The 21,919-nt window shown below is 34.5% G+C and overlaps 1 non-coding gene across 1 annotated transcript; it reads left to right on the forward strand.

Annotated features, from left to right (window-relative positions):
* The first annotated feature begins 15 nt into the window (after positions 1–15).
* TRNAR-CCU (transfer RNA arginine (anticodon CCU)) lies at positions 16–88 on the forward strand. The gene has a single exon. It is a non-coding gene; the product is annotated as a tRNA-Arg (tRNA).
* Positions 89–21,919: the final 21,831 nt, after the last annotated feature.

A 21,919-nucleotide genomic window follows, 5' to 3' on the forward strand; every position in this document is an offset into this window, starting at 1 on the left:
GCACCCACCGCGCCAGCCCCTGTGGCCTAATGGATAAGGCATCGGTCTCCTAAACCGGGGATTGCGGGTTCGAGTCCCGCCAGGGGTAGTGAAAATTTTTAATTCATCATTAAAAAGGAAAAGTTTTCGTTTATTAACTTTACTCGTTTATTGGAATGAGAAGTTTAAGATCTTTTAAAACAGTTTACTAAAGTTAGGAAACCAAGCAAGCTACAACTTCAATATTGCTAAGGCCCATAAGTAACGAAATTTCTGTCTTTGGGAATTTGTTATTTGTTATTATGAGAATTAGACAGAAACCAACAGTTAACAAATAAATCTGGATTGGATTGATTTAATACAAAATGTAGATCGATTTTTTAAAGCTCCGTATGTATAGGGGTTAGTTAACTCCTTAATTTTCCTTCGAATATACTGTATATAGTAACACAGTTGGTCGAACTAATTAGTAAATTACATGTTAAACATTATACCATTTTTGGTACCTACAGTGTGTCCGAGAAGTCCCCGTACCCCGGTTTGAGAATGACAGAGAGCAATGGCAGTGTAATTTTAGTTTATTTATTTAGTACATAGTATAATTGAGTACTTACATATACGAGCTACGTATCCAGTGGATTTGTATGTTCTCCATCATGTTGTACACTCAAATGTATACGCCTCCATGTCCTCCTCAACATATTGCGGAACATCTGAGGAATTATCGTTTGAAATGCTTCCTCCATCTTCGCACTATTCTTCATTAGTCTTACACTGACGATGAGACACCTATGACTTGATTATTTTCTCCAATCAGTTGTCTGGTGTTGTAAGATCCGGATTTCATGGAGGTCATAGGAATGGGGTTGTGGGAAAACCACATCCAATTCTGTGACCTGAAAATCGCTTATTAATAAAATCACGCAGGGTTACCAGATCGTGCTGTAAGCATGAAAGCTGTTCCGCTCCACACTACAATAAAACTAAATGAAAACAACACACTAAATGAAAATAATCACAATATATTAGTGATTCTGTATGCCTACCTTGTTTTTAATATTTTGGGGGCTCCCCGATCATCCTAGTTACATTTGATAGAATTAGAAAAGTATAATTATAGGACTTAGGAATATATATTAATATTACTCGAAAAACCTGTTAATGCCATAGCAAGAAAACATAATTTATACAACTAAATTTTCGATTATTGAAGTATTAATGTAATCTTTGAATTTAACGTCCCACTTTCAGTGGCGAAGCGTACTGTGAGGCTCTGATACCGGGCCTACCCTGTTTTCTACCGTATATTTTCTTTAGCTTTGGTTTCTTATAAAATAAAGTCAATACTTCAACACTTCGGTTTTTTCAGTAACAAAATAGTAGGTTGGAAACACTCAGAGTCCCTTCCATCTGAGCCTCACCAGCTCGCTGGACAGGTTTACGGGCTATGCTGCTCAGGGAGCGAAGCTATTTTATCTTGGCATTGCAGGCATTGTTGGGAAGGTGCGAAGGCTCGACTCTGGAAGTTTAGTTTTAACGTTGAAGGCATCTTTTAATTCTAATATGTTATAAAATGATTTCCTTAACACAGAGTAAGAAGTTTATGTGTAGAATTATGTATTTCAGTTAGTGATAGCTTGTTTAATTTAGGTATATATTCTCAGGAGTTATTCAGAGTAGCTGTTTTTTTTTTTTTCCTGGTCCATAATAGCATATAGAATATAAGTATGATACATTAAACATATGTATAAATTTACAAACGCTACCGTAGACGATAAAATAATTATATCTATGTGTAATTTGAGTTGTTGAGTTTTACATTTCATAGAACCAGTGGAGTATTTAGGATTTTGTTTCGGGGGGCTTTGCTTCTTTCGGGAGGGGATTTGCTAACTTCATTCCTGGAAATGTGAAAATTTTGTAATATGTATAAAATAATAAAAAGTTGCAATAAAATTTCGGTGAGTGCTTAAGCCCGGAAACCATCCCTTTAAATATGCTCCTCCATAGAATATAATATTAAATATCTTGCCCTGATTCAAATAAAATTCAAATAAGTTGTACTTTCTTTTTTTCTCTCTCTCTCCCCATTTTCAAATATGCAGGAATTGAAAACAGCAAGTGAGGAGAAAATTCTCCTCATCCCCGCTGCAAATCCCTAACAGAAGAAACATATGAACTTCACTTCAAAATATTTGCAATGGATCTAAATGTGAATATTCCATTGTCTGTTTTCCTCCATGTAAATATTTGTTGAATAATAATAATAATAATAATAATAATAATAATAATAATAATAATAATAATAATAATAATAATAATAATAATAATAATAATAATAATAATAATAATAATAATAATAATAATAATAATATACTACGTGTCCGTCTACTTTTGTGTATATATTCATTCTTTCTTGTTAAGTTAAACAACAACAACAACAACAAAATTACTTTGTATACATGCAAATAAATTCAACTCTAAACAGTGTTAGAAATACAGCTAAGAAAGTTCTTTAAAAATAAATAAGATTTAGTGCTTTATTTTGTTTAACTCGATAAGAAAAATAGAATTCTGACTACAATTTTAAACATTTTATGATACATTAAATGCTATTTGTGTTAATAGTTTGGCGGGTCTACCCTACTTGTGGGATTACGCTTCGCCACTGTCCACTTTATACCCTTTAGGCTAAGGAAGACGGATGATTAAGGCAAGTGAATGATGGAATAATTGCTAGAATGATAATGTGGGAAGAAACGGGAGCACCCCGAGAAAACCCACGGACACCATGTTGTCCACCACAAACTTACGAACCAAAGATCGAGGGATCGAACCAAAGACCCCTACGAACCAGATGTAAGCGCTATACCACAGAAATATTTATATAGTATTTCAGCTCCACGTGTATTGTATATATGTCAATCTAAATTTGTCTGTAGCAGTGAATAACCTTTCATTTAAATATACTAATTGTTTGTGTCGTGTACTATTATCGTCGCCATAATTTTAATTCTTAAATTATAGATAATTCTTAAACTAGATTTAGATTATTCACTTCATACTAGACTCGCACTGAAGGATTTTAGCTTATTTTTAAGTGTAAATATATAAGTAAAATTATCCAAGTTCAATATCAATTATAGAAGCAATCAACCAAAAACACAAAACATAATCTGTCACTAATGTTTATCTCCATTATTAAGCTCAGATGTCATTGAAACTGCAGCAGTTGTCTGGTAATCCTCCAAAATAAGCTCAGATTGCATTGAAGCTAAAGACAGTGATGCCAACCTGTGGGAAAAATCCCATATCGTGGGAGTTTTTGACCTTATTTTCTCGGAAAGGGATAATAAGCAGCATATATGGGATTTTTCGAGAAGATCGAAATTTACGGTTTATTCATTTAGATATTGTAAAAAGTGACTAACACAGAGAAATTTAATTTTTTAATATTACAGAATACTTTTAATTAGTATAACGTGGGAAATTCACACGTAAAATGGGATTTTTTTTGCCTCTCCGCATGGGATTTCATATTATTTCAGGTTGGCATCACTGGCTGAAGATAGTTCCATTGGGCATTTTGAGCCTGAGTCCCATTGAGGACAGGAAGCCTGAACACCATTGAGGATAGAGGGCCTGAGACCCACTGAGGACAGAAACATAAACCCCATTGAGGTTATAGGGTCTGAACCTCATTGACGATAATGAGCATGAGTTTTATTGAGAGAGCAGAGCTCCACTGAGGAAAGGGAATCTACCCGCATTGAAAGCAAAAACCTTAACTTCATTGAGGATAATGAGCCCGGTCCGATTCGACCGATGTACACAAACAACACATCAACATTGCTCTAAAATATGTGTGCGTATCCTTACCATGGGTACTCATATCTAGACTTCGGATTTTAGCATATTTGCATGTTTTGTTCCTGATATGATATCGATATGCTCTTTAAACAGAAATTCGTTTCAGGTGTTTTGGGGTAAAATAGCAGAGTTTTATAGTGCATATATTTGCATATTTCGGACGTTAGTGCATGTTTATGTCGTTACTGCATATAAATGCATATTTAAAGGAACGACCAAATTGATAATTTTCAACAACCAACAACTTTCTTCATAAATGGAATTTCAAGTTTCTAATACAAATAGACTCAAGATCTTTAAATGGTTCCCTGTTGTCGGTTTAGAATATCTTCCAAGATTATGTGAAAGGAGAATAACAAAAGAGTGAGTGATTCATCATCCTCCCGGCAATGATGCATGAATGTCAGCTTTTTGGAAGAAGATATAAATAACAATGTCAAATCATCTACAACAAAATTTCCACGTCACTCACCTCAGTAATTAAAGTACCTACTGTTATGTGTGTGTGGGTTTGAAATTGAGTGGCAATATAAGAATGCCAAAAGAAAAATTTTGGTCCGTTTAGTTGTAGTGCGACATCTTAATTAGAATTTTAACTAGCTTACACTTTTGTACAATTTCTGCCCATTTTTGTCCACCCAAGAAAAAAATTGTATCATTTAAATAAAGGAGGGAGGGCCATTTCAAAACTTGTCCACATTGATCACCTGTAGTGTGACAACGTCAAACTTGAATTTTAACTAGCTCAGAATCTTGTCCAATTTTTTTGTTCATTTTTGTCCACTCCTCAAAAAATTTGTACCATTCAAATAAACGAAGGAGAGCCATTTCAAAATTTCGGCCACTTTGATCACCTGTACCACGACATCTTCAAATTCGAATTTTAATTCGCACAGAATTGTGTCGAATTTTTGAACATTTTTGTACCACGAAGAATAAATTCTGTACTATTGAAATAAACCAGGGACGGTCATTTAAAAATTTGACCACTTGCATCACCTGTAGTGAGACAGTTTCAAATTTGAATTTCAACTATTTGTGGTATAAAAGTCTACACAAATTAGGGAAAATTCTAAGCTAGTTAGAATACGAATTTAAAGGTATCACACTCCTGGTGATCGAAGTGGACAAAATTTTGAAATGGCCCTCCTTTTGTTAATTTGAATAGTACAATTTTTTGATGGTACAGTCACGAACATAAATAAATGGAGGTTGGAGCTATTATTTCTTATGGCTCAAACCTCCATTTATTTATGTTTGTGACTGTACAAAAATGTACAGAAATTGGACGAATTCAGAACTAATTAAAATTTGAATTTGAAGATATCGCACTACAGGTAATCGAAGTGGCCAATTTTTGAAATGACCCTCCCTCGTTTATTTTAATGGTACACAATGTTTTGGTGGTGGTACATGAATGCACAAAAATTGAACAAAATTTGAAGCTTGTTAAAATTCGAATTTAAAGATGTCGTACTACAGGTGATCGATGTGGCGAAATTTTGAAATGACCTTTCCTCGTTTATTTGAATTTACATTTTTTTCTGAGGTGGACAAAAATGGACAGGAATTGGGCAAACTCCTAAGCTAGTTAAAATTCAAATTTGAAGATGTCGCACTACAGGTGATCGAAGTGCCCAAGTTTTTAAATGTCCCTCTCTGTTAATTTGAATGATACAAAATTTGTTCTTGGGTGGACAAAAATTGACAAAAATTGGACAAAATTCTGAGTCAGTTAAAACACACATTTAGAGATGTCGCCCTACAGGTGATCGAATTGGACGAAATTTTGAAATGGCCCTCTTTTGTTAATTTGAATGATAATTCTTTTTCTTGGGTGGACAAAAATGGACAAAATTCTGAGCTGGTTAAAATTCAAATTTGAAAATTTTGCAGTACAGATGATCGAAGTGGCTGAAATTTTGAAATGGCCCTCCTTTGTTAACTTGAATGGCGCATTTTTTCTTAGGTAGGCAAAAATTGGACAAAGATGTCGCACTACAACTAAATGGGCCCAAAAAATCTTCTAAAAAGTTATCTTCTGAAACAATGGATTGAAGTTGAAAGACGTTAACAATTCAAGAAGAAAATATATTATGCAAAATGTATCCTAAACAAATAACATTTTCAAAGTAAATAAGCTTGATTTCAGAAGAGGACATTTCTATTTTTTTCGACAGCAAAAGCTGAAACTTCAGCAGCGCTTAATTGTTCATCCTTCTTATATTTTCATAGCAGTTTCAAGTCTAATAAGGAGTTTATACATCTATGAAACAACTCAGATGTGACTTTTTTCATATTCGACAGAGTTCATCGCAAAAAAAAAAAAAAAAAAAAAAAAAACATTGACAAATGTATTTCGGGAAGGAATGGACAATTCTTTGGAATTGAGCTCTAAATTAATTAAAATATTTGCTTTACAAAATCTAAAGCTCCTCACAGCAGTTACTCTCTGAGATAAGTTTCCAAGTTTTCCTTTAAGGAGTTTATGAGAGTATTTAAATATAAGCTTGTGTTGCTTTGATACGCACCCAGGTCTTTCGAAACGTAACTTTCCTACAAAGTCTTTTTCGATAACTTTACCTTCTTTCCATTCATGCTCCATGTCTCGCTCAAATCACTTTATTACATTGTAAAGTATTTATATTATACATTGTAAATTATTACTATGGACATGAGATTTGGACATGAGATTTGGAACATGGAATATTAGAAGTCTTTATAGGGCAGGCGCGTTAAAATCTGTAACGAATGAGTTAGAGAAATACAGGATGGACTTAGTAGGAGTTCAGGAAGTTAGGTGGGAAGGAAATGGATCTGAGAATTCCGGAAATTTTACGTTCTTTTACGGGGAAGGAAATAAAAATCACCAGTTAGGAACAGGGTTTTTCGTTCACAAACGAATATTACCAGCAATTAAACGGGTTGAATTTGTTACTGACAGACTTTCTTTTATTACTCTTAAGGGACGGTGGTGTGATATTATTGTTTTAAATGTACATGCTCCAACTGAAGATAAGGGTGACGATATAAAAGATAGTTTTTACGAAGAAGTGGAACGGATATTTGACCAACTCCCGCGATACCATATGAAGATTCTATTAGGGGATTTCAATGCTAAGGTAGGACGAGAGGATATTTTCAAACCGATTATAGGGAACGAAAGTTTGCATAAGGAAAGTAATGACAACGGTGTTAGACTCGTGAACTTTGCAACATCCAAAAACCTAATCGTGAAGAGTACAAAATTCCCACATCGCGACGTTCATAAATACACTTGGACATCACCAGACGGAAAAACACATAATCAAATTGATCACGTTTCAGTAGATAGAAAAAGACAATCTAGCATAATTGACGTCCGGTCGTTTAGAGGGGCTGATTGTGACACTGATCACTACCTGGTAGTAGCGATAATACGGGAGAGATTATCGTTGAATAAAGGTAATATTCAATGTCCGAAAACGGAGAGATTTAATTTAAAGAAATTAGAAGAGAGCCAGGTAAGAGAGGAATACCAGATTGAAGTTTCGAATAGATTCGCGGTTTTAGAAGACTCGGAGTGCACTAGTGTTGAGGATACTTGGATTGAAATTAGAGATAGTATTAAACGTTCAGCAATAGAAAAATTGGGACACGCGGAAATACGTAGGAACAAACCATGGTTCGACCAAGAATGCATTAAACTAGCAGAGAAGAGAAAACAGGCAAAATTACGGTGGCTACAAAATCCGAATGAAACAACTACACAAAATTTCGCAGATATCAGGCGGGAAACTTCCAAAACTTTTAGAACAAAGAAACGGGATTTTTTGAAAGCTAAAATTAAGGAACTTGAAGATAATAGTAAAAATAAAAATATTCGGGACATGTATAAGGGGATCAGCGAATTTAAGAAAGGCTATCAACCTCGTGCTTATATATTAAAGAAATCTGACGGAACAGTTCTCACCGATACGGATAGCCTCTTAAATAGATGGAAAGATTTCTTTGACGATTTGCTGAACACGCAGCCAAAAACTAATGTGCGTGGAGAAAAGGAGATACACACCGCAGAACCGTATATTCCAGAACCCAATCGAATAGAAGTGGAAGCCGCTATAAAGAAATTGAAGAAACACAAATCTCCGGGTGTAGATGAAATTCCGGCTGAGTTAATTTTAGCTGGAGGCGAAAAATTGTGGAACAAGATACACAAACTCATTCTCCTTATCTGGAACAAGGAAGAATTGCCACAAGAGTGGAAAGAATCAATCATTGTTCCAATTCACAAGAAAGGCGACAAAACTGACTGTAATAATTATCGAGGCATTTCTCTTCTGTCAACATCCTATAAAATCCTTTCAAATATTCTGTTAGCAAGATTGACCCCATACGCAGATGAAATTATTGGAGATTATCAGTGCGGATTTAGACGAAATCGATCAACTATCGACCAAATATTTACCATTCGCCAAATACTCGAAAAGAAGTGGGAATACAATACCCCGGTACATCAACTATTTATTGATTTTAGAAAGGATTACGACTCGGTTAGGAGAGAAACATTATACAACGTTCTTACAGAACTTGGAATACCGAGAAAGCTAATTAGATTAATTAAGATATGTTTAAGTGAATCCCAAAGTAAAGTCCGGGTAGGAAAATTTTTGTCCACGAGCTTCCACGTCGAAAATGGCCTGAAACAAGGAGATGCGTTGTCGCCATTATTATTTAACTTTGTGCTGGAATACGCCATAAGGAAAATCAAAGATAGCAACCAGGGCCTAGAGTTGAACGGCATTCACCAGGTTATGGCATATGCTGATGATGTAAATTTAATAGGGGATGATAGGAGAACAGTAGAAATAAATGCAGAGATCTTATTAAACGCTTGCAGGGACATGGATTTAGAAGTAAATGCAGAGAAAACTAAATACATGGAAGTGCGTCGGGACCGTAATACGGCAAATTGTGGAGGCGTTAAAATATTAAATAATGCTTTTGATAAAGTAGATACTTTCAAATATTTAGGATCAATATTAACAGACGAAAATCATATTCACGAAGAAATTAAATGTCGACTAAAAGCAGGGAATTCGTGTTACTATTCGGTTCAAAATCTCTTGTCGTCGCGAATTCTGTCGAGGAATTTGAAGCTTAAAATATATAAAACGATAATCATGCCTGTTGTTCTGTATGGTTGTGAAACATGGTCGCTTACTCTGAGGGAAGAACATAGACTGAAAGTATTTGAGAACTGGATCCTGAGAAGAATATTCGGACCCAAGAGGAACGAAAATGGGGAATGGCGGAAGCTTCATAACGAGAACTACATAGTTTATACGGTTTACCCAACATTGTTAGGGTCGTCAAGTCTAGGAGGCTTAGGTGGGCAGGTCATGTAGCTAGAATGGAAGAAAGTAGAAACACTTTCAAAGTCTTGACTGGTAGACCCATAGGAAAACGACCATTAGGAAGACCTAGGCGCAGATGGGAGGACAATATTAAGATGGATCTCGCAGAGATAGGAATACAAAGTAGAAACTGGATGCAATTAGCTAAGGATAGAAGTCAGTGGAGAGCTTTTGTGAACGCGGCATTGAACCTCCGGGTTCCATAGGCCATAGAGTTAGTTAGTTAGTTAGTTAAATTATTACTATTTGAAACGGACAATGTTACGATAGAAGAAAATATTCTAGGATTTACACATAATTGGATACAAAAAGTAATTTCAAGTGGATTTATTTTCTTTTAAACAAGAACCTAAAGTTTTTGAATACAGGCTTTTAATACAGTAAAAATTGCCTTCAACAGGTCCCTTATTAAACGGAAATTTATTTTAAATGGAAATATATCACGGTCCCATGAATTTAAAGGTAAAAAAAAACAAAAAAAAACATGGTTAAATTCTCTTGATTAGGCGGAACCTGTGTTGCGAAGAACGGATGTTAAAATATACATTTTAACGGAAACTTTCAAGTTTCGGAATGCAGCGTTTATTAAATTCTTCGACATTTTGTAAGAGGTTAGATATATATGAACTACGTTGTAAAGGTCTTCGTTTACTTGTTACCCTACTTATTTAACCTTTAGTCCAGCGCCACATAAGGCCCTAAATACCGTGCGACTTTTTAAACGAAGTGCAATTTACATAGTAATTTCCGAATACCAATAACTCGTTGTCTAACTGGTTTAGAGACATGGAACAAGGAGCATAATATACACAGTTGTTCAAAAGGGAGTCAACAGTAGAGGGCTGAAAAGGGCATATCATCTACTTTTTGTCTTGGTCTTTGAAACCATGTGTGGGCTTTTTTTGTTCACTGTAAGTTTTATCTGTATTAATTCGTAGCACAAATAAATACTGTAATTGAATACGGAACACCTATGTACAACATTTTATTTTATCTCGCTATGTCCATTATAAATATGTACAGTCCGCAGCAAAAAAACCTGCAACATGAGCATGTAAGTTTATTGTAAAACTACGCCTAACAGTCCAGGGAATAAACATAACGTCTAAACACGAATTACGCCTCGATAAACCTCGGCGTTCCCCTGAACACTTATTTTGGAGCAAAGACTTCGTCGTTTCATAATAAATTTACATGCTCATGTTGCAGGTTTTTTTTTGCTCCAAACTGTACATTACTAATTTTTTTAAAAACATCTTCGTTAACTTTAAAACCTTTAACGGAAATTTTTGTAAGTCCTGTTCAATTTCGCTAGGTAGCTTTTATTATATGTTTATGCCAGAAATGTTTCTCCGAGTATATTTATTCTTTATTCAGAGATACTAGGAGCATTCTTTTTATTTGTAAATTTATATATATATTAAAAGCAACCTGAAAATATTAAAAGTGACCTTACATTTACCAATACTCATTTCAGTTCATGGGAGCGCAGTGGCTCAGTGGTAGAGTGTTTTCCTCTGCTGTTTGGGGTCTTGGGTTCAAACCCTGCTCCCGCCAAGTGAACTTTATGGTGGACAATCACCGTGTGCGTGGGTTTTCTCGAGGTTCTCCCGTTTTCTCTCACTTTCTTCATTCCAGGATTTCATTCATTTTTTCATTATCACCGTCTCCTTTAGCCTAACCGGCATAACCATGGGACGTAAAACTCAAAAATTTCATTTCATTTTCACTTTAGTGCAATTTCAAAAATCATAACGAGATTAGAAAAGCGATGATTAGGACTTTGTAGTGCATTTGAGCAGTTTGATTCAATAACGGAACAGACGCCACCAAAACCAATCGGACAAGAATATTTTCGAAATGCATCGTCAATAGACGCGAAAAATTCTGGCATAAAATTCTTGTCTAATGTAAATAAAGTGTTCCTGGGAACAACGACTCACGAATTTCAGATTTATAGGCAAGCAACATTGCTTCTTTGATATACTGTCTCATAACGACCCGTGACAAGGAAAGAACATTTTCCATATACAGTAATGTTTTGACAGATAAATACAGGCTTTTGCCAGAAACATCGAAAAGTACATAGTATACTGTAGCATAAATACATCATAGTTATACACCAAGTACATGTAGTTTATGTAATACACCTTTTTTCTCTACAGATAATAAAATTCCTCATTTAACTTTAGCTTTTGAATGGTGCATATTTACAATTTTTAGTGCATATTTGCATATTTTCAGTGCATACTTTCGTAATTTTTAGCGCATATTTGCATGCATATTTTGCCGTTTTTTAGTGCATATCGATCCGAAGTCTACTCATATCATTTATCCTTAAGAGTGAAATAGCATCTTACCTCGCTGGAGCTCAGTAACATAGAGTTCAACAAACCTAATTATTACGTTTTATGAGTTACCAAAACAAATTTCGTGTTAAACCTCTTACATTCAAGTGCATTCTAAGGTCAAGAATAGAGCGGAAAGTATTTAAAGAACTCTTATTTGGAAAGAAAGGCTCACAACCGTTTAAGGAAGACACTTATTATCCAATCTCACACTCTTTAATTCTTTATCTTTGAAGATGTGCTTACTGTGTTGTTAAAGAATTTCTCAGAATAGCAATTATTTATAATAGGAGGTATTTTACGTTCTTGGAAAATCACGCATAAACTACCTCCTCTTAGGTCTCGTGCGTGAGGACACATTTTCTAAATATCCCAGTAATGCATATACATACACACACACACACACACACACACACACACACACACACACACACACACACACACACACACACACACACACACACACACACACACACACACACACACACACACACACAATGCTTATTTAGATGATGAGCAAAAAGGGGAGAGATGGAAGATTTTTTTTTAAAAAAAATATATTTTTAATAATAATAAAAAATGTCAACGAACTCTATCTGTTGTTGCAGGAAGCTGCCTGCTATATTCACACAAAAGCTAATTCGTGTCTTTCTCTTTCTCTTAACGTTAATTTTTCAGAGATTTGCGAGATATTGCAAACAGAAGATTCTGAGAAGGTGACTCTGTGCATACTTTTAAATACCGGGTGTACCCAAAATAGTGACTCACTTGTTGTTAGGTGCGGTAGGTTATGCTGTATAACTGATGTTGTTGTTTATTTGTTTCTTGTTTTGTTTGTGTTGTGGTGTAATGGTGTTTCTCCTTTTTTTTCAGTTGGCAACACTACAAGATGGCGGCTCGCTTGATGCTTGAGAAACGTGTTCAATGCGTTCGCCTATTTTCTGAAATACACAACGTTACGGAAGTCCAGCGACGAATGAAGGAGCTGTACTGCGATCCTGCGCCACGTCACAACTGTGTGTACGGGCGTCCTGAAAATCCAAAAGTGGTGATTGAACTTGATCACCAGAGTTCTGGTGTGATGGTTTGTGGTTGGGATAACGGTTGACGATGTGCTGGGACCGTTTTTTCTTTATGGTTCGGTGACTGGGGAGACGTACCTGTTGCAGGAGTGGGTGATTTTGACACATAGTGGCGACAGTAAGACGGTGCTCCATCACACTTTTTGAACAACACCGTCCCGGGGCGATGGATTGGTCGTGGAGTCGCGATGGGAGGCCACGGTCACCAGACCTCATCCCTCCCGACTTTTTTCTATGGGCACATTTGAAGGACAAGGTATATGCAAGACCCATAAACAGTGTTCCGGAATTGACGGTGTGAATTACTGAGGAATTCAACAACATTCCCGGTCAAATGTGCCGAGGTGTGTGCAGAAATGTACATCTCCGGACACGGGCATGCATCAATGTTAATGACCGCCAGGTGGACTTCCAAATTGAGAATAGGAATTAGATACTGTAAAGCACTTGATTTTTACATCATTCCTCTATACCTACAATTTTGTTTCATGTCATTCTTGCTTATATTTTTAAAAAATGTACTGATAACTCAAAGGGTGAGTCACTACTTCTGGTACACCCTGTAGAAAAAGATGATGGTGGAAATATAAAAAAATAAAACGCAAATATTCACAATTTCATGTGTACCAAATCTATTCATTTTTTTAAAGAAAAATACTGTAACATTAAATAAATTTGTGTTATAGGATGTAATTTCCATGAAAGAGAGATATTCATCCGCCACCTTTCATAATCATTAATCATTTTTATTACTTTTTATATTGAAATTACTATATCACGAATCAATTGTCTGTAACAAAACTCAGTGACGTAGGTCACTTGAACTTAGATTTGCACCTGAAGATATAAAACCTATGTCCCTGCCACTTAAATAAATAACCGTTTAATACTCGTATAGGGGGGGTTTAAAATAACATTGAAGAACAATAAGAAACAATAAATTGAAACTTGTATGTGTTACTAACTAAATCTGTCGTGAGATAATATAATGAAATAAAAATATTTTTTATGAAGAACTGTATAAGCCTACTGTACCTAAAATAGTATAAAAGTTTTCATATTTTATACGCGTCATTACGAGAATTTATTCTCATGACCTGTATATGAACTTTCAAGTAACTATTTTTATTTTTTGCTACTGGTCAAATCTTTATCAGAATTCCTCGCGTCGAAGGCATTTCTGTCGGAACACATGCAACATAAGCAACTACAGTTTCAGTTTATTACGTCAAAGTGTGACGTAACATTGTATTCAATTTTAAACTGTAGGCCTACATCTCGTACTGCTTCCGCGCTGAAAAATGAACGCTAAACTTCAACAAACTTCAGTTAAGTGAACTTTCCAATAAGATGTGAATACCCAACTGTAAAACGGTATTTGAAGGTGGCTTTCGTTGTGTTAATAACAATAATTTTCAATGAATATGCCCTGTGTTGGTCTTGGAGCTTGAACATAACTCTTATTGGAAAGAATTAAAATTACTGAAAGGTAAAGTTATGAAATTCCAGACTTAATAATAGTCCTGGCTTTTATGTTGCAAACAACACTATTGTGCTGCCAAATTGTCTTGAGCCGTGGCAAAAATGCGAACTAACACTCACACCCTCCCAACCCACGCGTTGAGCCAATAAGGGTTCAGCTGTTGCTAAGCGAGAGAAAGCGAGTGGAATACCTTCAGCCGATAGCAGCGCTTGCAACGGAAGACTAGGGATCAAGTTAATGTGGCATATCTATAGTTTGTTGAAGGTATAAGAAACAAGATATCTTGAAATTGATTGGAGAAATTTAAATAAACATAAAATGAAACAAAACTGCCACATTTGCAAGAAAAAATGGTGTCGATGACGCCTGAAATCTAAAAATGTTAGTTTTCTTTGATAAAAGAACATGTAAGATAAAGGGGAGATTTATACTAAAGAAAATTGTTTTCTGATTTTAGCAATCCTGGTCAATTCATCTCTACAATCTGTGTCACTTTTGGATAAAACTAAGTACCAGATTCATTCACCATCTGGCATCATCAACAATCATTTTGATCGATTTATTATAGCACAAAACAATTATTATTAATAATTCTTAGTAATAAAGTTAACTGGGATCTAGGTCTGCACCTGAATATGTAAAACTTAAATTGTGATTATGAAAGAAAAGAAAGAACTGTCATTTTAATTTAAGAGTAGCCTGTGAAAACTAGTTTCTAAATGTGAGCAATCCTTTTCCCGATTTTGACTTTCTCTTTTACCCGTTTCTTACAAAAATCCTCCTTTGTGGGGTGTACACAAGACAATTTGATCATTACATTTATTCATTCAGAATCAGGCAATTCGGTTCGTCCGTGCCAATCTTTAGCAGTTTACTGCACATAATTAATCAATTTCTATTCGTAATCAACTTTTACACAAAACAATTTTAGTGATTTGGCCTACTTGACACTATGGTTGAGGCCTAAGTGTTATTTGATTCTTCGTGAGTCTTCTGTGAAGTGAAGTGAAGTGAACAAATTAGTTAGGTTCGAGGCGGTTCGAGGCTTCAATGATGGCGTGAAGGGTTGTGCGGGTTTAGTATAGTGTAGTTTTTAGAAGTTTTACAGTGTTTCTTGTTTATTTATTCATCTAATTCTTCCATAATTCATCAGAAAATAGATCATCTTTAATGGAAAAATGAAAGACATTATCATATATAATCAAGATTCATTATAAAACAAAGGAAACCTATCTCTATAAAACAAGAAAGATGAAGAATTTTCTAGAAGACATGGAAACATATTTTTCAGGAAAACTATGATGATGAAGATTTAGCAACTATTACAACCTTTCTTAGTTCTAACACAAATAACGAAAATAACATAATCAATGGATTATATATAGTTGGGGGGCCAAAAGTAAGTAAGTAAAAAAAAAAAAAAGTTACAGGAGAAATGAGTTGATGTTACATAGGGTAATTGATTTCTGTATAATTTAAAAAGTAACTGGAATAAAAATACACTGTATAGAAGTGAAATATGCGAAAGGCTGTAGGAAATATTGGTAGTTACCAGAAGCGTATTGTAAGGGCGTATGAATACAGTGATGCAAGCAATGGTTAACCTAATCCGAAGGCAACTCGAAATTATTGTAATCTTAACAGAAAAGGCTCTCAAAACTAAGCGTAAACACTTACCAAAAGTATATAAATAATTTAATTCTAGCATGAAAAATTTCTTAAAACTTTTGTTTACCAATGACGCTCAGAGTTTACTACAGTCTATCATTATGCAATTTAAAACATTGTGCAGAAAACAATTAACTATTTAGAGTCAATTTACTAATAAGACCATTAGACAAGGGTGAAAAATATTTGATAAGAACAAATGAGACGGTCGGAGCACAATCAAATCGAATTATCTTAGTTGTGAGGAAAAGAAATAAGAAGTTTGTACCTCTGGGCCGTAACTTGTGGGGGAATAGGGGCAACTTCCCCCAGGGGAGCTCCCCGCCATTCGAGGGAGGCTCACTCTAAGACAAAATTTTCTTACTCCATATACGATACGAACATGAAATTATAAATGAAGCATCAAACAAGTTCACTACATTACAGAAACAAAACCACATAAAAGGTAAATAAAAAATGAGTCATGGGCTCATTTCAGTAAAAAAAAAAAAGTCTATTATTAGAGGTCCTAGAAATAATATTTATTCGTATGGCTTTGAGATTTGTCAATATTTGTCCCCTTAATTAATTTGTAATGTATGGAAAGGGCCCAGGCGAGCCGGTAGCCAGCCCAAAAATGTAGGGGACCCGGCTAAACTTAGGAGGGCCCGACTCAACCGTATTATAGTTCATCATCATATTACAGTTCATTTGCATGCCTACCATGAAAATTTTAGGGGGGCCCGGCCCCCCTAGACCCCATGGGCCCAGGGGTGTGCGGGAGGACCCACAGGCTCTGGGGGACCCACAAAATGTAAGAGAAAGATGAAAGAAGGGACCTACTTTCGGATTTTGCGGGAGGGCTCAAAACAAATTTTTCTAGTGGTCCAAATATTAATGCTCCCCCTTCCCCCTCCAAGAAAAATCTAAGTTACGGCGCTGTTTTACGGTATGGTTAAATACATGTAAAAGTTAGCTCAGATTTATTTTTGACATTATAAAAGTTATTAACAATGTTCGGATATTAATCTTTAAAACTCTGAAAGAAAGTTTAGATTAAGATCTTAAAGACGAAATATGTTCAAAATGGCGAATAGTGGATTTTGATTCCCTTTTGGACTGAATACATCACATGAAGTAAAAACAAACATAATTTGAAACAAACACGTAAGTATTTAGTTGAAATGAATTACATCCAGGACTGTAATATGCTAAATGAAATGGACAAATTAGTTTCCCCTCTTTGTGAAAAAAAAAAAAAAAAGTGTCATATACCAGAAAAGTTTCAGAAATTAGAAAGACTGATTCACAATCCCCAAGAATATTAATTTACTAGAATGAGTTTCTTTATTTTACTCTTCTTCTGAAAAGGAATCATGGTCATTCTCGCCTGGCATTGAACTTTTCTTGTTTATCTCTCACTTCTGTCTATTCATGTGATCTTAAGCATGCCATATTTTATGTTTTATTCTTCTCAGTAGCATTGTGTTGGGTTTTTGGCCTGAGGTGTCAGATTCATATCAGTTTTATAAATTAAAATTAAAAAAAAAAAAAGAGGAAATATAAAATACATTGATGTTTTCTTTTGCAACTATATCATACAAAAAAAAAAAAGAATCACAAGTGTGAACTTTTTTTTAAAAAAAAACACACTTTTGTTTAAAGAATGTTCTCGCCTTGTGAACACCTTCCAAAAAATGGGTTGTGTAAATTCTTTTTAAAATTTTTATGATCTTTCGTGATTTTAAAGAAGCCGCTTGTTTCAGAATTATATATATAAAGAGAAATATTTTTATTGTTACATCTTTGTAGTTACTTTATGGCTTGTAACTGTCATCTTTTTCTCGCTTTTGCTACGTATCTTAGCTCTTCCTTCTTCAAAGGTCAAAATGTCCTTCCGCTGAACACACGACCTTCAGCTCCAACAATAATATCTTTTTTTTTTTTTTTTTCCTAACCGTGCAAATACGCACTTATTTTCTTGTAGACAAACCACACATTAGGGCAGTAGTTCCCAACCTTTTAGAAACTGACGATAAGCTTTACTGACATTTCGACATTGTGACACCTCAGTTGTTTGATTTTTTAAAATTATTATTAATAATATAATTTATAATGGTGTAGGCCTATAAGTTTCTAATGAGTCCTGAGCATTATCTCTGCCACTGGAGCCTTTTACTGATACAGTCCATCTCAAAATTGATTTTAACTAATTGTCAAAAGTTGTATGATTTTTAATTTCTAAAATTTCGTGACAGCGGTTGGGAACCACTGCATTAGGGTCGCGCAAACCATGTAGGCTAGTACTTGCAGTTTTTGAACAATATTTCAAAAATAATTTGTAATAGGGCACCATTTTACAAACCTCATGCAGCGCATAACAGGCTCACATAATATTTAATAGGGTACTGGTGTAGTTTTGGCGCATCACATTTTGGAAGATTTACAGGTAAAATTCAATACTTTGCATGAAAAGACATGTTTATGAGAAACAATTTTCTACCGGCAACATAAAGTACGAAGTAATACACCTGTATTTTAAGTTTACAAGTGTAAGGTTACTAGTGTAAAAGCATTACAACTGTTTTGTGAGGGATAAAATAAACGAGTGTATATAAAAGATGACTATTAGATGCTATTTTCCACCGAAGGTATATTTCTGCAGCTGAATTGTATACAGAATCTGTGTTTTATTTAAAAGTGGAACGTTACTAGCGTGAAACCATACTAGTGGAAACATGAAACCATAACAAGTGCTATTGAAACTCGTATCATTGACAAAACACACTTGTTTTCATTACCCTTTCGTACATACGTACCTGCCACAGCTAACGCGCCTGCTCTCTTCGGACGCAGTACCAGCAGGTTCACTCTGCCCTGTATCGGTTAGATAGCGTTCGTTATTTTTAGTGGCCACCTAACACAGGTTGGTTAGTACTTTTTTCACATTAGTTTTTATACCATACATCCGAAAGCCGTAGTTATAAGCAAATCTTAAAAGAAATATAATTTTTTAACAATTCTTCTGATGCCCCCCTTGAACTTTATCTATGCTAAATGAGATTTTTCATGTCGCTCAGCAGAAACCTTTTAGGAGACAAGGAAGGAAATTAGTGAAAGAATTATAATTTTTCAACAATTCTTTCTAGTGTTGCGCCAAAAGTAAACCAGTATGTTTATTGTTGTATTTGTTTGTCTGTTTGTTTGTTAAATGATTTTACTATTCTCACATATTATTGGTTAAATCTTTTCATATTTGTTTGTTAACGTTCGTATTCTGATGTTATGAGTATAAAGGTAATAGGTAATTAGAACAAAAGACTGCTCCAAAAAGATCCGCTGATAATAAAAGAAGGAAGAAAAATCTTTTTCGATATAATAAAAATTGAAAATTTTTGAAATTAGGTCATTTCCCGACATATTTTATTATAATTTACTAAGTTCGCGGATTCTGTCCAAGAATTTTGTAAGAAAAACGAAAAATAAAAGTATTAACGGAGTTAAGAAGTAATTAGAGTTAAATTTGGTTTAATTTGTTAAGCAGACTCAAGAATAAGGTAAATTAATCTAAAAAAAATTGAATATGTTTTGTTGTGACGGATGTTGTAGTCACAATTATGAAGTGGTAATTTATGTCGAAGGTTGGGGAAGAAACCCTTTTTCCTCTGCTAATTTTCCTCGCGTACTGAAAGTTAAAATGTTTAATTAGCACATTTGATAAATCAGCTTTCTCACTAAATTCCAAGTAATGGTTTTTTTTAAAGCTTCATATACTGCATTTTGGTTGGTTCTAAACATTCTGAAATTACCTTACTTCAACTATTATCAAGCTTTATAAATGCTAAATTAATTATATAATATAATATATTTGAGTAATTGATAAAATAATCATGGAATTAGTATGTTAGACCGTATATTCTGTTGAAGGGGTAGGAAGGTATATACAATTATAATTTCAGTCTATTCTGCATTAATATTATGAATGAAGATTATCCAGTTCATTCAATGACGTCATTCAATGAATTAGTATATGTTGTTACAAGTTTTAGACGCCGGTGGCATGTTTAATTATTGAATTGAAATTTTGAAAAAACAAAAAAAAAAAAAACGAATCTGCAGGGTTCCTACTGGTCAGAGAAAATTCGGGGAAAATGGTGCAGGTCAGGAAAGTTCAGGAAAAAAGACTGGAAATCAGGGAAAGTCAGAGAAATTTTATAAAATATATGTTTTCTGACATTAATTGTAACTTATACTAATTTCAGCTTAGCCAACTATCATAATGGACTTGTTCAGATTTTTATGGAAAGTAAGTGGAATGTACACATGCCAATTGATTACTATTTATCTCTATAGAATAAGCGTTCTCATATATAAATATTCACCGTTATTTATTCCTTATTTCTATATCAACGTCATCCAACACCTGTCATAAAAGTCAGGGAATTTCCTGCCAAAGATCAGGGAAAGTCAGGGAAATAGATTTCTTCAGTTCAGTAGAAACCCTGTTCTGTCAATTGTTTATATTGATTTTCCGTTATTTATTTTCTGAATACAATGTTATGCAAGTTAAGTTTGTCATATGAGTTATTTTCAGATGATTTTGAATAGCTACAATCACTTTGATATATATTATCTGGGCCTGCCATTGTGATTATGGATTCCCTTGGTGTAACTTGGGTGTATTCGATGATTTTGTAGACACACTACTCGTGGATTCGTAGCTAATCGTATACTACGAACACTAGTTTTATTCTAATCCACTTATGTTGTTCCTTCCACTTGTTTGCTTAACCTGTTATCTCTGTCCTGGCTCTGATGATAATGATGGGCCTATGCAAGAGCGTCGATTTCTCTGTAACTTGGGGCCCATTCAGATGCAGAAGACATATATATGAGAATTTTAAGACCAAATGAATTCAAATTATGCGAAATAAATACAATGTGGGGGGCCGATATGAGCTTTGGGGAGACCGGCTCTCAGAATCGATGCCCTTGGGCCTACGGCATGCATCGTCAAGTTCGAAATGATTGATCATTAGTATGAGTGTGCGAGGTAAAAAAAAAAAAAAAAAAGAGACTTACGTGGCATCCATTTTCAGACACACTTACATATGTGCCTCTTTTTTTGTTACTTTTCTTTACAGAGGACGAAAAATTCTGTTTACATAGTATCCTAAAAACAGCATTTTCGTCACACCTTCTAAACATACTTGTGTTGCTCTCGAAACTCCATTAACTTGACACAGCAGGAAGTGTAAAAGTATTCTCAATATGTCCATTACAAAGGTAGGGGGTAAAATTATTCCAGCCGTACTGGCCAAGTACCAGCTGATATATCCTCCAAAAATTATTAACTAGAAGGTAAGCCATTTTTGCGTGAATGCTGAAAAGAAGAAAAATACATTTAAAAAATCACCCTTGTATTGCTTGTAAACTATGTCTATAAAAACAGCTCAAAGTATTAAGTGCAAGGGTCTTTTGTGGTTAGCCGTTAAGGAACAAATTAGTTTTGTGTGAAATACAAAATACAGTATAACTGTCTGATGGATATCTGTCCAGACGCTTTTTGTTTGTTTCTTCAGGTGCGTTAATATAATAACAGAACAGCTGTTATATTTTGACCAGGGCAGTTGGAGAGCAGCACAAAAATGAAACAAAATACTAGCGATTAGCGTTTTTGCTACGATAAGTAACAAATGAAAGTTGGTTTTCTGTCAGATGCACAGTGTGATAACACTACGTAAGTTTTGAATGTTTTTTTATTCGAAATATCAAGCGTATTATTTACAAGGTAGTGTAAGTACGGATAACAAACATCTTTGAAATTGAAATATAATAATGTGTGTTTGTTCAGTTCAAACCTGTAAGAAATTTATGCTAAAGGAAACAATGCTTTATAAATAATACTATAGCAATACTAATAATAACTATACTATAGCAATACTTAAAGTATATACTGTACACTATATAAGGAAGTATTTGTCTAGTAGAGGAAAATGTGTATATATATATATATATATATATATATATATATATATATATATATATATATATATATATATATATATAATGATTTCTGCGACATAATACTTTGCCTAACGACATAGTTTCTTT

This window comes from Thermobia domestica, chromosome 7 (assembly GCF_964235325.1).
Source record: "Thermobia domestica chromosome 7, izTheDome1.hap1.1, whole genome shotgun sequence".
NCBI lineage: Eukaryota > Metazoa > Arthropoda > Insecta > Zygentoma > Lepismatidae > Thermobia > Thermobia domestica.